At 35.3% G+C, this 16,373-nt stretch overlaps 1 long non-coding RNA gene across 1 annotated transcript; it reads right to left on the reverse strand.

The window, feature by feature from the left end:
* Positions 1–154: 154 nt before the first annotated feature.
* On the reverse strand, positions 155–16,104 carry LOC121455728. Its single transcript, XR_005975540.1, has 3 exons — positions 15,694–16,104; positions 8,168–8,308; positions 155–184 (listed from the first exon to the last, which is right to left on the reverse strand). It is a non-coding gene; the product is annotated as an uncharacterized LOC121455728 (long non-coding RNA).
* Positions 16,105–16,373: the final 269 nt, after the last annotated feature.

The raw sequence follows: 16,373 nt of genomic DNA on the forward strand, positions 1-16,373 counted from the left end.
AAGAAAATCCTAATATTTCATTTAATGGATGCCAAATTTCTAATTTTTTTTTTAATTTTAAAACACTCACTTGTAGATGTAATAACCAAGAGAATAGCCAGTGCAAGCAAATTGATCAGAAAGAAATCTCAGTAGTGGAGAGCTCACCTGATCTTTTTTTGGAGCCTGGATTCAGTGCTCAGTGCTGAAAATAAACAAATAAATACTTAATATATAAATTACTTTATCTTTTATCCTGTATCTGCTATGAGGATATCTTTAAATTTCTTATATGCTTACAGTACCTATATTTGTAAATATTTACCTACAAATGGATAAAAATTGTTTAGAATTTGTGAAAAATTCCTTATTATCTGATCCCCACAAAAGTGGAAGAGGAAATTGGATATTTTGTTAGCATTTTTGAGAAAATAGTTTTTGTGGTATTGGCTAACTTGTTTAAAGCTAAACAAAATCAATAGAATCATTATTACTCTGAACAGCTCGCCTATATGCTGTCCCAAGGCCATTAGAAAACTATAGGTCATATAAAAATGCCAGTGATCTTTGGGTTGACAATGATTCCTCAAAGACCAAAGACCATTTAATAAATATTCCATCACCAATTATAAGAAGTTCTCTTTTGTGTTGTTTTCATTTGTTTGAGAGATTCTCAAAATATTATATGCTAATGGTACTGCTCTTGCTTGTACATGGGAGGTGGAAGGTAAATACCTATTGCTGAGGACACCATGTGCTTTAGACATAGGGTATTTAGGCCCCTCAGTTGGAACTGACTCAAATATTTCTTCCTCGAAGAGTAGTTTTTATAGTACCAGAAGGTACAATGCAAGCTTCCAAAACAACCAACAGTTCTATGTAGCTGTGATTCCTATGAACCAAAACAATGACCATTATGACACAATAACCCTAAGGGTGCAACAATGGTATGCATATCTTGGTAGCAACCAACAGCTTTCTAATTGGACTTAAGACCTGCTCAACAGGAAAAAAAAAAAAAAAAAACCATTCCTGGTGCTGGAAACCTAGACTACTACCCAGGGCTATTGAAGTCAGGAATTTAAAAAGCATCTTACCCTCAACCCAACCTATGGTTGTTAGGAAGAGGGGGGCGGGGCTTGTCTTTGTTGTTCTGTTGATTTTGTAGGTTTATTCCTTAATATTTATCCCCTAAGTTTTATTGTTCAGTAAATGATAAAAAAAAAAAAAAAATCTGACATCCAGCCTGGGGCTTTAAATCACACCTCAGGCAGAAAAATAGCCACAGCTGTGCCACCCCTCCATACCAGCTGGCCTATGGGTTTGGTATCAACCTTGTTGTACAGCAGTGTACACCTCATACTGAGCCCCAGACACAAGGCTGTCTCAACCACACTGGGTCCCACCCTCTGCAGTTAATGGTAGGCCAAACAGTCCTATCCTATGCTGAATTCTGGCAGTGTGAATTTCTCCTACTAGTTTCCTTACATTAAATTTTCAGACAGTTCACACTCTTTCCCACATGGTACATGAGCAGCCATATTAATAGGTTTCTAGCCTGAATGTAAAATTAGCATAGCTCGGGACACTTAGTGTCCCCCACACAATGTGACCAGCACAGCTATCCAACCCCCAAGCATCTCTGCCTATGCTGTCAGCATTATAAGATGTGGTAAGATCCTTGGGAATTTTTAAATGGGGAATTAAGATTTGCAGTGAACTGCTTGTTCATCCCAGCCGCCTGGCTAGCTTAGCCCCAAATAACCACACAGAAATTGAATTTTAGAAATAGGTTCATCTATCTTTATATATGTAATTTTGGGTATAAGTCTGAATCAGATAACTAAAAAATAAGTTTGTGTACCACAATAAAAAAATGTGTTATTTAATAGATTGTGGTCCTTTAACATTTCTGATATCTGATACATTTGACCTTTAAATTGTACAAGTTTTCCACAGTGAACCTTTATCATTCATAACAACAGCTTTTAACAGGTGTTGAAGACCCACCCACAATGATTAATACACCCGGATTGTGTTAAGGGCACAAAGCTGACAAACACCAACCTTGACAAAAGATCAACCTTGAGCTAAAAACTGCTCAAGACAACTTCAAGTAGTTAGCTAAGGTGGCCCAGCCTCTTAGACTACTCCAATTGGAATTTTAGGTAAATCTTGTACCCTCCTATGATACTGAGACTTGACAACAACTAGTTCTCCCAGAATTTGATCTTTATCTCAATTTTTCAGGATCCTCTAAAGATGCCATTGCCAACAGACAACAGTAAGTAATCTTAAAAACATAATACCATATTCCCAAGAGACTGGTAGGTGTTTTTTGGTCATTTGATGGATATTTGTAATCATTTAGGGAATTTGGTTACAAGTCATTTTTAGTCATGATCAAGGAGGATACTAAGCAAAGAGAATAAGATTTAGTGATTTCATTCTGAAAAGAAAAAGAGGGATACAAAAATTCAAAGATTAAAAAGGACAGATCACTGATTCTATTTTAAATTAAAAATGACTATTATTAATCTCTAATATTTCAAATTGATACAGATTTTTATATATTACTTCAAAGTTAAAATTATTTTGTTATTATGTATATGTGTCTACTCTTTAAGATATTTTTGTATATTGATATAAATGTAGGTTATTTTTGTTGTACTTTATATATATTTCTAGTCTTATTTAAGGTATTGAACTATGCAGCACATTTTAAAAATGTAATGTAAAGTTTTACTATTTGAAAGATATTTAGGATAGAAAAAAAAACACTGGTTAATAGCCATATAAATATCAAACATATATGTTTGCAAAGTCATACAGAGATATATTTTAGATATATAGGTAGATGATCTTCAAACACTTCAAAGACCTACAGAATATGACATTTCAAAATGCTTTATTAACATGAGTTTTTTGATAGTAATATGTGTGCTCTTGATAGCACAATTAACTACAAAAAAAAAGACTCATGGGCATTGAAGAACTTTTAATTGCAGTTTACTTTCCTAGTAGCAAAAACTAGCCATTTAAACAAAAAACAGCCCTTGCTTTGAGTTCTGACAGTGTGCTATCCAAACAGAACCAGCAGGACACAAATATGTGACTCCTGAACTTTGCCAAGACAGAATAGGACAGTCCTTTTAAAAATTTCCTACTTTACTGAAAAGTCTGTCAGATTCTAGGCCTGTAGGCCAAAGATGGATGTTTCCAAAGAGGAAACTTGGGTAACTGTTGAGGCATTCAGATGTTTTTGTCATTTGGATTGCTTGTTCTGCACTTTCTGTTCACTCAGGTAATATTATATCCCTTTCATGTGGTTAAGGACTAGATAGTTATAGAGTTTTTCTGTTTCATGATAGAAAGTAATTTAAGTACAAAACTCTAGACTCAATAAGAAAGGATAGTTAATGGAGTATTTTCTCTGAATTTGCCAAATATTAATGGACTGCAAATTAAAAATGTAATTCTAACTTGATAATTATTCTTTTTGTACATAGCTTCATTTTGCTAACGTCAATACCTTTCCTTTCTGTTTAGACAACACCTGATAATTGTTCTTATTAAATATACTTTTACTACATTATAGTTAAAACTCTTCCTTGTTATTTAGACAAAATGGGGAAATATTGGCGGAGATTACCTGGGATCAAAGGGAAAAGTTTACACTCAGTTGACTGCAATAGGCCATTGTGTTCTCTGACCAACTAAGAGGAGAAAGAGAGGCACACAGGGAAGGAAGATGTGGGGCCAAAGGGTTGCATGTTCTCTTGGGTTCAGGATATAGAAAGGGAGGATTATGTCTTACTTGCTCTGTGGGATTTTTCAACGTTTTCCCTTAATATTTATCCTCAAGTTTTATTTTCAATAAATGATAAAACCAACATACATACATATATGTAACAAGAATTAATGATATAGAGGTCATGAATTCAATGGAGAACAAGGAAAGGTATATTGGAGGTTTTAGAGGCATGAAAGTGAAGGGGGAAATGATGTAATTTTATTATACTCCCAGAAAGATTAAAAGATTTCTAAAATAGTGCCAGTGAATCCCAGGTACTTTATTATATAGCATAATTTTATTTACAGATTATTGTTGGATGTATTTATTAACTCATCCAGAGATGTGCATTGTATGTCCACACAAGATCATTTTTGTTGAAAATATACTAAATCCAGTTGAATACATGCCAGATAATTTTCAATTTGACATATGTGAGGACACTTTTGCCAATGAATTTTATGGATTACCACTATTTAACAGGAACTATAGTTTTAAACTTGTTGATATCCACAGGTAAATCATGAGGTATTTAACTTGACATATAAAATAAACATAACAATTTGTTGTTTCTACAGAAAAAAATGTGAAAATTAACACATAACTTCTTGGGTATGTAAAACTACAACATACTAATTCATATGTATTTTTTGTATTGGCCCATGAATTAGTAAATGCATTTATTTCTCATTACTTCCTTTCTTAAGACTGTTTAAAGAAATATTATTATTCAGGAGACTGTACCACGAAAGCCATTATTCTTCTTGAGGTCATTGTTTATTTATTCTTCATCTAATTGTGGGAAATAAGAGAAAGCAGTAAAAAAGCAATCAGCTACTTGTAGAACTCTATAATTTCAAGATTAAAAAGAAATCAGTGAAAAATATAATTGTCTATAATAAAAAGAAAAATCTCAATCAACAATAAAAACAAAGATTGTCTATAGAAAGTAGCAGTTTAACAGAAATAAAGGAGCAGAAGGAGACAGAGCATGAGCAAGGAACTCAGGACCAAGAGGGATGCACCCACAACACTGAGACAATGGGGCTGATCTATTGGGAACCCACCAAGGCCAGCTGGACTGGGTCTAAAAAAGCATGGGATAAAATCAGACTCTCTAAACATGGCGGACGAGGGCTGCTGAGAAGCCAAGAATAATGGCACTGGGTTTTGATCCTACTGCATGTACTGGCTTTGTGGGAGCCTAGGCTGTTTGGATGCTCACCTTTCTAGACCTGGATGGAGGGGGGAGGACCTTGGACTTCCCACAGTTCAGGGAACCCTCACTGCTCTTTGGGCTGGAGAGGGAAGGAGACGGGAGCGGGGGAGGGGGAGGAAAATGGGGGAGGAGGCAGATATTTTTAATAAAAAATAAAATAAATAAATAAATAAAAATAAAACTCCTAGGGGGAAAATGAATAAAAAGGGACATACTTCAACAAAATAAAGGTGATTTAAAGCAAGCAGAAGATAACACCCAACCCCAAGTCTATGATGCATTAACGTTAAGCCCACAGCCAACATGGCTTCTCTGAAGACTCTTCACTATCTCCCAGATGAGACACCCACTCTTCATGTCACCAACAACAGAATACAGAGGAGTAATTCTGGGAGCAACAGAAGCACCAACAAAATCACAAACTGTGAAAATCATTGAACTCAGTTGTCTATGGGAAGGACTGAAGACAGAGATGAACCAGGGACTGGAGCTCTTGTCTGCTGGGATGTGCTGAGTATTTTGTGGTCTGAGATGCACAATATGCCTATAGAAGAAGCATTAGTTTGGATTTTGAAGTGAAAGCTAAGTTTTACCAAAATGCTAATATTCAAAAATAGAATCTTGAAACAATTATAACAACTGCACACTTTTATAGGGTCCTCTTAGTTTAAACGTAAAAAAAAAAAACTGATATGGTCCATTTTCTAAAGTAAATTTGGAAATTAACATCCATTCAGGGCAGTTGTGGTCTCTCTGTCACAACTTTAGAAAAAAGAGGCTGAATAAAGATTATTCAAAATTCTTTAAAAAAAAAAAAAAGATAGCACCCACCTAAACAAAATTAAATAGAAAGCACTTCCAATAAAATGATGAACAGGAAAAAAAAGAATATTTTAACATCTTTAACATCTGTTATTTTATACAAATTTAATTTTCTTATTAAGTTTATTGCTACATAGGTGAAATATTATTATGTGACTATTATATAAATTTCTTATGCAATTATTTTGCAACTAGACTGTATAGACCCTAGATTGTATATCCCCATAGGGTCTCCAAATCCCAATCTTTGGGATATTCTCATAAGCTACATTGTGTGAAGAAAAAAATGAATGTTTCAAATATAACTAAGATAAAATATTGAAATATCATTATTAAAATGGATTGAAAGTCTTAATGGGAACCTCTAGAAGCACAAAAAAATTTCTTGTACCTAAGGTCAGTGACATTCAGAGCAGAAGAATATCAATTTCTGTCTTGTGAGAGAACAGATTTTGCCGGTTTAAGCATCCAGGCCACCACAGATCCCCAGAAGGCGATTGAAAAACTCTCCTCACTTTATGACCACCAATATGTGAATTTAAGCAGCAACCATGGCTCATATCAATCCCGCCCTGTAAGTTTAAGCCTCATCTGCTAAGTCAAAAAAGAAATTAATGATCTTCTTTTCTTAATCACTGCTCTTAGGGTCACTCATGGTAGTTTTTCTTTTCCTATTACAGATAATTCTACGTCTTGAATTTTAAGAGTTTAAAGTTTTATGTTAAATATTTCTCACTGTTAGGATGAGGGATTTAGAACAGGATTCTCTTTTGTAGGAGATAAGGGTGTTAGTATAATTTACTAAGACGAATTGTTCAGAAACTGTCACCATCAGCCATACAATACAGGTACATCAGTTAGAACTATAGAAATTGTCATCTTTCTCATGCTTGAATAGGAAAAGGCATAAACATAGAAGCACACAATCAAAGTTCTCAAAAAGACTGCATCATTCTATGATTCTGGGAAGACAAGGACTGTTGAAATGAGTTTTGTACAGTGAAATTATGAAGAAAATGTATGTAATCCACAAAAATAAAATTGATTTTAAGTAATAGAGTTCCTGGGATATTAAAGGACTTTGGGTTCTTCCATGGCTTACCCTAAGACTGCATGCACAATTCAAGCAACAAGGGATTGATGTTTCAAGTCTTGCTCTTCTCATCAAATATCAGTGCTGCCTACAAAGCTCCCCTGGCCTAAATATAACAGACTTTTCCTGTGTTGATTGGTCAGTTTGTATTGTTGACAACTCCAGTCGACTGTGTAGCACCATTCAGAATGAAAACTGATACTTCCTTCAGAATTCTTAAATTCCATCATTAAAGGAATGTATCTATGTTAGTTTTTATATTTTATCTGGTACCCAATAAATTATTGTCGTTTACATGCCTGGACATATTTTAATCTCTCATCAAATTTTCATGTTCAGTTTTTCATAGTTATACATTTTTCCTACTCTATTGTTTTCTGCCTTTATAATTTCCTTTATGTACTCCTATACTTTGGTGATAAAATGCACACAATTGTCTTTGTCTTTTTTCCTTCTCATCTTCCTGTTCTTTTGAATTGAAGAAAGCACATAAATACTACAATGCTTTCTGATCACTCTTATAGCTGCTTATGTTAAGGTGTCTATTATGTCTCCATCCTTTTCCTAGCCATTCCCACCCTCAGATTCATAAAGTCTTGGTTGACTTTGAACTATGAGGTTAGTTGTAAACTATTCAGTGTAATCGGGCTACCCTTTCCACTGCAGGATTGGGATTAACGATTTGAGACTAACAGAAGCACCAACGGGTACACACCTAAAGGCAATGACTCCTCATGTTCCTTTGAAAACTATATCAAGTTAGCAGTATTAGAGCATTATGGTCCCTCCTAGTTCCTATAACCTCCCCCACAATGAATAATTTTTAATAGGTTTACAGTATGAAGCATGAATTCTGTCTGTGAGGCTGGTTTCAAACATAATCTGAGTGTTTGGGGTCACCCTATAATATCTGTGCCACTATTTAATGAGTCACCAAATCATTCCTGGAAAGTTGGAATTTTACTTTATAAGAGTCGTGGCTGGCTAAGAACCTTGGGGCTTTTTCTTGCCCAGAAACCCTCATACCCACACAATGGTATCCAGTTCCTGACACTGGCTTTTTTTTTTGGCAACATCTTTCTGATAATGTTCTGCACCTATTGTGGTTTTAAAATTTGTAGGTCTGGTGTTTTAAATTTTATATTATTGTTCTTTCATAAATGCTAGTTGCGCCTTCCACTTATTCTCTATCTCTAGAATCATTTTGAAAATAACACTTGCAGTGGTTAGATTATGTAAACGTCACACAAACTAGAAATACCTGATAAGAGGGAACATCAACTGAAGAACTGCCACTATCAGATTAGCCACGAGCAGGTCTGTGAGAGTGGATTTTCTTGATTAATGGTTGATGTAGGATGGTCCAGCACACTGTGAGTGATACCAGCCCTGGGCATGTGATCTGTACAGAATAAAAAAGCAAGCTGAGCAAGCCACTTGGAGTAACGCAGTAAGCAGAGTTCTTTAATACCCTGCTCTGGCTTTCTTTGTTGATGGACTTTGACATAAAAGTCTCTGATAAACAAACCCCCTTTTCTTCAAGCTTGTTTTGGTCTTATCAGAGTGACTTATCAGAGAAATTGGTGTGGGAGTGAGGTTTTTCCCCTGTGTTCCAGTACAAAGTAGAAGGTTCTTACTTCATTGTACTAATCCCCTGAACAATTACATCGTCTCTTTTCAGCATAAGCCATGGATTCAACATTGTGGTTTCTAGTGTTGTTGGTCTCTCAATACTATACACTTCTATTTTTTTGTTCCATTTCCTTTACATGATAGACCTGCATAAACATTATCAGTAATAATTTACCTAGATTTAGTGTTATGTTGTCTTGAATTGGCTTCCATAAAATGGGAGATGATACCATTCACTAATTTTCAATTAGTCTTAGGTAAGTTTTTAGGAAGGAAAAAGCAACCAGTTTATTTGCATAAATAACGCACAAGTGGTCTCTATTACAATTACTAATGAAACCTTTTGTCGGGGTTTCTGTCCTGTCCAGTTCTCACAATCGTTAAGCTCCAAAGAAATCACACAGAGGTCTACATTAGTTATAAACTGATTGGCCCATTAACTCAGGCTTCTTATTAACTCTTATAACTTATATTATTCTTGTCTGTGCTAGCCACGTGGCTCGGTTCCTTATTCAGCGAGGCAGTCACAGCTTACTTCTTCTGTGGCTGGGTGAGTACTGCAAAAAGGATTTCCTTTTTTCCAGAATTCTCCTGCTCTCATTGACTCGCCTCTTCTTCCTGTCTGGTTGTCCCGCCAATACTTCATGCCTGACTACTGGCCAATCAGCATTTATTTAAAATATAATTGACAGAATACAGACTATTATCCCACAGCACTTTTGAGCTGGGCCTTCATAGTCTACCTTGTTCAGAGCATCACTCTCATCCAGATGACATGAGAATGCCACAGTGATCCCTGCTTTTCAATCAACCACTTTTCCAGCCCAAAATTCCAAAAACCCTTCCTCATACCTCAAAACAATTAACATTCACTCTCTGGTACCAACTTCTATATGAATGACTTTTCTTTTTTCTGAAGTCAATACCATGACAAAAAACAACCAGTAGGTGAGTATATTTTTGGCTTATAATTTCAGAAGAACGAATTATCAAAGAAAGCATGGCAGCAAAAGATAAGAATTGTATCCAGAGATGAGAAATCCTATCTTTATCCAAAAGCACAAAGATGAGAAAGTTAACTGGAAGTTCAAACACCACTCCCAGTGACATACTTTCTCCAGTGTGGTACTTGTAATTTAGAAAAAGCAACACAAGAGGAAAAGATGTCATGCGACAGAGTTCAGGTGGAAGGGTTTTTTATTAGGTGAAAGTGAGTGTGAAAGGGGAGAGGGAAGAAAGAAGTCAGACCTCTGGGGACAGAAGTGGCAGAAAAGAAGTGAGGAGAAGGATAGATAGATAGATAGATAGATAGATAGATAGATAGATAGATAGATAGATAGGCAAAGACAGCGAGAAAAGAGAGATGTGAGTTGGGCAGGGTCCTTTAAAAGGAATGTACAGGTGGTGCTCTTAGTGACTACAACTGAGGCTGGATACCCCAAGGTATTTATTTTGTTTGCTGAACAATCTGGCAAACAATTTTAATGATTAGGTTCACTGTGAAAAATGCTTTAAATGTGTTTGCATATGTAAAAAAAATCCAGCAAAATGTATACATTGAATTTTCATGCACCCTGTTGATTCTTGAACAAACCCATGACACAAGAATCTAGTTACAAATTTTAGGACAGCGCTGATCTACATTTGTTCAAATGATGAAACATGAAATAAACTTCTACATCTTCACAATTTATCATACTCTTGTCTGTTGACTTTATCTGGCAGATCCCTTCATCACTAGCTATATAGAATTATACAGTCGTTCTTCCACCCATGTGAGGAAGAAAGATCTCTGTCTCTCAACAGACAATATGCTATAGCCAGCATCCCGGAGTCCTAAAGTGAAAAACTGTAGGCTAGGTAAGCACTTTTGTCCCTCACTGGGCCACATAACTTCTAATCTATTATATATTTTCTACTACTGAGGAGCTTCCCGGTCAAAGTATAAGAAAATAAAAACCAGATTTTTAATTCTTTGATGTATGCTTCATCTAGTGCCATGCATTATACAAATTTTCCTCTCTTAAGACCTTGATATTAGTAGAGCAAAAATGCTATATATTTATGTGCTTACTTATCTATTTATTTGAGAGTGGGTCTCAAATAAAAATGTGTAGGTAACACTGGTCATGTTGTAAAAGTCATAGCAATCTTCCTGCCTCAGCCACTTGAGTGACGGAATGATAGGTATAAGTCAACATGCCTGATTTAAAGACAGCCTTCGATAATTTTCTAAAACTATAGTGATGTTTGCATATAATGCTTATGCCCATCAAGTATATGTGATTCTTCCAGTGTTTGTATAGATATTTGTACAATCTAAATTAGAGATTTCCACCATATTTATTAGGAAGGGGTTCTGTAGCAGTCTTTGGATTCCTTAATGGGTCTTTGTCACAACATTGTTTGATTACCACTGCTCTTATTGATAAGCTTTCAAAAGATCATTAATTCACATTTGTACCAATGTCACAACTGTGCAATAAATGTTATTTTTATTATATTTTTCCCTTTATGGCCTTCTCCATTCCTGTACCATCAGGAAAGGGAAAGTAGATTTCTCAGGCTCATCTAACTGTAGTCAATATATTTCTAAATTTAATCTCTATTCTTTTGAGAAGAATTGCCAATATAGTTTTTCATCAATATGTTTATACTCAAACATATTAATCTTTCCAGTCACTTTTGTATTTACAACCATGACATATCAAACTTCTAAACACCATTTTGTATGACAAATAAAGATATTTCACTCATATTTTAATCAAAGTTGGAGGTACTCCCTTCAGTGTTTAATTAAAATTGGAGGTTATTCCATTTCTACCAGGATGGGTAATTTGTAAATGATTCGTGGCCTTTTTCCCTGAATATGATCATTCAAAAGGGTATGGACCATCTTGAAGTTTCTGAGTTCAGAAGCTCCAAAAAAAAAAAAAATCAATTCAACCTCAGTGATTTTTAATGAAGTTTCATTGCATTGATTTATTTAATGTAATTTCAAAACTATCACTCAGGAAAACGCAGGAAGTATTTTCTGGCTATGGACTTGTTTTTGAACAAGAAGAAGGCTAAGTAGAGGTGCTTTATGTAAGCAAACGTGTCCTGTGTCCAGAGTTACAGACAATAACTGTCTGACAGCTCTCGGGTTGCAACTGAAATATTTCTAGTCTTTTTAAAGATGAAATGAAATAGTATGCGTAGTTCACTAAAAGGGGAATTTACATAAAGAGGCCGCAATTACCCAAGTAGGACCTTGTCGCAGGAACTTGAGAAGGTTAACGATTATAAAGGTAATTAAAATGCAGAGGATTTGTTGAACATGTCTTTGTTTTCCTAAGAGCTCAGCTACTTCTCGCATTGATCTCTGTATGATAGCTATATAACAAGCAGGTTAAATATCTCAGGGTAATGGAGAAAACGTGCGAGCCGCTAGCACCATTGCTGATCAGAAGCAGCTGGTGCCGGCCTCACCTGAAAGGCAGGCCCTGTGACACAGCATTTTAAAACATCTTTTCAGGTCAGCACTGTAAAACTGACTCTGAGGAAAGAGTGCCACCTACTGAACCGAATTTCCCAGGTCCCCTCCAAGGGCTGATTTCCCAACCTCCTTCAACCCTGCCCTAGCATGTTTAACTCTGAAAAATAATGAGATTGCGGCACAGTGCGTGAAATCATAAAAGTATCTCTTTTTTTCAGTGTCAACCAATTTAATGATCTAGCAGTCACATCTATAAATTTACTATTTCACTCAAAAGCTCTGCATTTTAAAACGTAATGCAACAACATTAAACAAATCTAATTTTCCTATGCAGCAAATTTCCCAAATACCCGAATGTCTCTCAAAGTGACCACAAGGGGGAGCTAGTATGTAAGTTCTTGTGGGGCAGGAGTGTTGAGCTTATGGAATTAATGTATCCTGTTCTTTTTGGCTGGCAAGACAGAAAAGGATATAAATGTACCAGTCACTTATAAAAGTAACATTACCTTCATTTCAACAAGTTCTGTTAGTGTTAAATGTTAGCATACAGAATTTAAGCTAGTCCTCATCTTTATATGCATTAATATATTTAATATGGAGTAACAATTTGGGATTGTTCCACATCAGTATATTCATATACATCAATATATATTTTAAGTGTGACTTAGTTTATCTACTTACACATATGTACATACACACTTAAATACACACACACCTTGAAGACACATAAATACTCATGAAGAAAAAGAGACATTTTATATCAAATAACTCTTTAAAATAAACAATAAATAAAATTCTCACCTTTAAATTTTGAATTAGTCTCTGAATAATTCAAAATATTTGCCCTAAGACCTGTTAGTGTTTCTCGGTTGATAATTGATTATATTTTTTGCTGACTTAAAAATTGTAAGTTTGTAAAATTAAAAATTGCAAGTTGTAAGTTTGCTTTATTCATGTGCTGAATTGTGAACTAATTCCTCACAGGTTCACCTTGTAAGTCCTTTTGGGCTTAGCTCTAGAGCTTCATTGTTATCATATTGCAGTAAAGAAGGTACATACATCTGAATATGCTTTCACACCATCAAAAATATTATTTAGAAGAAATTTTAAATATAGGATTTTTACTTTACCCATATTTCTTAATAGCAGCATTTCATAATTTTAATAAAATACAAAGCCTTAAAAGTTTTTGCCTTACTATCTTTATATAAATTTTCAACACTTTTAGAATTTATTGTAAATGAGAGAATTCTTTCAATATATAAAGCATTTCATCTAAAATATAAAATTCACAGTTAATTTACATCACTTGTTCTAATTAGTATTCATCACAAAGTAGAAGGATGTTGAGTAGGAACATTTTATCATTCATTAAAAGACAACGCTTTGATTAAAAGTCAGCCGACAGTCAGCAAGAGTATAAGAAGGGAACCATATGTACCTTTAAGAGATGAAGAGCATTATCTAAAATACAGTACTTCATTGTTCAGAGAATTGAAATTTGATTGGTTTTCTAGTACCTAACCCTTCTGTCATTAAATTTAGTTTGAAATATTTCATACATTAAAAAAACTATGAAACCAGAAAGTAAAATGATAGAGACAAAATTATTTCTTAAAAAAAGATATTTTATTCATATAAATAATGGCTTCAGAGGAAGAAGAAGCTTCTACTTTTTTCTTAAGAGTTATGTACTATTAAACTCAAAATTGTAGCCAAGCAGGAAAAGTTACAGGCGACTGCCACACTAGTGGTTCTGGCTACAGGAATAAATTCTTGAAACTGCATCTTTAACACATAATTATGCATTTTTAAACCGTATCTCTAAGCCAGTTCAATAAATTGTACAAAAGCTCCATGAAGTCCTATTTTAAGACTTCCCTTCAATCCTGTGAAGTCATTTGTTTGAGCGACATTACAGTCTTTGCTCTTCTTTACTGGCCTGTAAAATTAACACGCAATACTTCTATTTGAAGTCATTACGACCCATCATTCAATTACCTTTGCATTCATCTGACCTACATTGTTTTATTAATTAACAAAATGTTAAGTGCTTTGCGTGTTCTCGCATAGATTCTAAATAAGCATGCGAGATCTTTAAGATGATCAGCATACACGCATTTCAAGAGAAGAGGATAAAACGTTGGCTTCAGATTCAGTCTGGTTTGAAAATACAAACAGTGAATATCATCCAAGCTGCTCCTATGAAACCTGAGCTTGCTTTGCTATCTAGACATCATCATAGTTCTGCAAACTTAGCATGGCGGCATGTGTAACATGCATAGCCCCCCCACACACACACACACTGCCTAATACTTAAATCATCTCATTTTTTTCTAATTGAGCTCAGTATTTTAAGAATAGTTAATAAGGAATCATTATATAAATATATGGTGAACACAAAACATACATAAGGGAGGAAAAAGACAGACTTTGAAAACTGTTAAAGATTGTTTAAGTTAAATGTGGGTATCACAAAGGATTGAAAACAAGACAAATGAAACTGAGATATCAGTCAGTCCTATTTCTGGTTTAAAATGCAGTATTTAAGAAAATAAAGATAAAAATAGTTACTTAGGATGCCAGTCAGTGTTCTATAACCATATTCAATTCTAGAGGCACATGAAATATAATATGATTCCTATGTTTCTTTTGTTCTTGGCCCCGGGGCCCTAAGGCTTTCACCATATGCATGTAGTTCTTTCAGCAAACACGAGGGGGCGGTGTGGCATAATTACTCCTAAGGGGGGTTGCAACAAACACAAGCTTCTGAGGAGGAATATTTTTCACCTCATAACGTTCTTTCTTAGACACTGTGTTTCTAGTATTCCTTCAACTGCATAGATTTATGTTGAATTGAGCCTAATCAATACACTATCATAACCTTCCTTGGAATTGTCTGATGTTTTGTTTTTGCATTATGGTAAAATCCAAAGATAGCTCATTTCTATGTAATTAAAATAACTTTAGAATGGTCCTTTGGAAAAGGTATTTTGCAGTGTTCCTGAGGACAGAGCTAAGAGTTACAGCTTTTGTTTAGTTTTGCAAGGCCCTGGTGTTTATCCTTAAAGCTGGAGAGGGCTGAAGAGAGACAGAAGTAAAAAATAAGCATTGCTAGATGAATGTCTGAATGTGTGATCACCGCTCTCTCTGGCAGCTTCTGCTTTGAACGATTTGAAGCTTCAACTTCTAAAGCTCAGGCTGTACAAGGCTGTGTGGTTAAAAGACCACTTAGCAAAGCAGCCTAGGTTTTAGCAAGGCTGAGCCCCTGTTTAGTAAAAATGTATACATGATAAACTACCTATTTAGAAAAGACAATACAGGAGCTTCTTAGAATTTGAAGGGCTCACTAAAAAAGAACTTCTCTTTGAATTTTTTGAGCTGTTGATCTCCCAAGGGTGTGGTAAATTTGGAAAGAGACCAGACTGCAAAATCAGACTATAGGTTATCTCCTTGAAGCTCCGGGAAATTAATAGCTCCTCTGCCTGAATCTTTAAGCAATTATCCCCAAAACAATCTCCAGAACTTTCTTGTAATTGGTCTGGATTTGATTTTCTTTGAAATCCTGAATGATTCATGTTACAGATTTGTACGTTAGTCATTCACAATTTATAAATGGCAACTTAACTTCAGTATTTATGAACTACAATCAATACTCCAGCAATCAAAACACTCACCTTCTCTATTTCAATGCATCAGTTTCCTTTTTGTTTTCAGACTGTCAGATCACAGGCAAACCGGTCTTGACTCGTGGACGTTTGTGATAGTAGTTTAGGCAAAAGCAACTTTTGAGACTGGGTTGTAGAAGATGAGGAATTTAAAGCCAGGGGTGTGTGTGTGTGTGTGTGTGTGTGTGTGTGTGTTTATAAAACAGGCATCTTTGAATCATTGATCCCCTACTGATGTAAATTCTTGCCTAACAGTTTCTTTTCTATACTTAAGAGATTTTATAAATGACTATTTGATTTGGAAAAATTATCATATTGCTATCTGGAAGTTTAGTAAGATGAACAGAGGTGAACCAGACCACAAAGCTGCTGAGTGTCGAGGGACGTTAGAGTATATTCAATGTGGGCTGTGATAGATGGCTGAAGGGTAGAACCCTAAATAGTGCTCAGCAGATTTCAGTTTCAGGAAACTGCAAAACATGTCTTGAGAGACGCTTTTTTTTCCCTCCGAGGAGACACTGCCTCTCTCTCCACCGGCGTCTGCTTTTCTTCTGAAACACTTTCATAATCAAGTGACTTTCCTTGCATGGGTGCCTGGGGACCGCGGGGATTTCTCTGAGGATGGGCAAAGTTACATCTTGATTACTGTTGCTCGGGGCGTGTTTGCTCCCTAGCTAGCTGGCACAGTT

The sequence above is a fragment of the Microtus oregoni genome, unplaced genomic scaffold (assembly GCF_018167655.1).
Source record: "Microtus oregoni isolate MIOR12 unplaced genomic scaffold, Mior012 000001F_ref0000356, whole genome shotgun sequence".
NCBI classification, from domain to species: Eukaryota; Metazoa; Chordata; class Mammalia; order Rodentia; family Cricetidae; genus Microtus; species Microtus oregoni.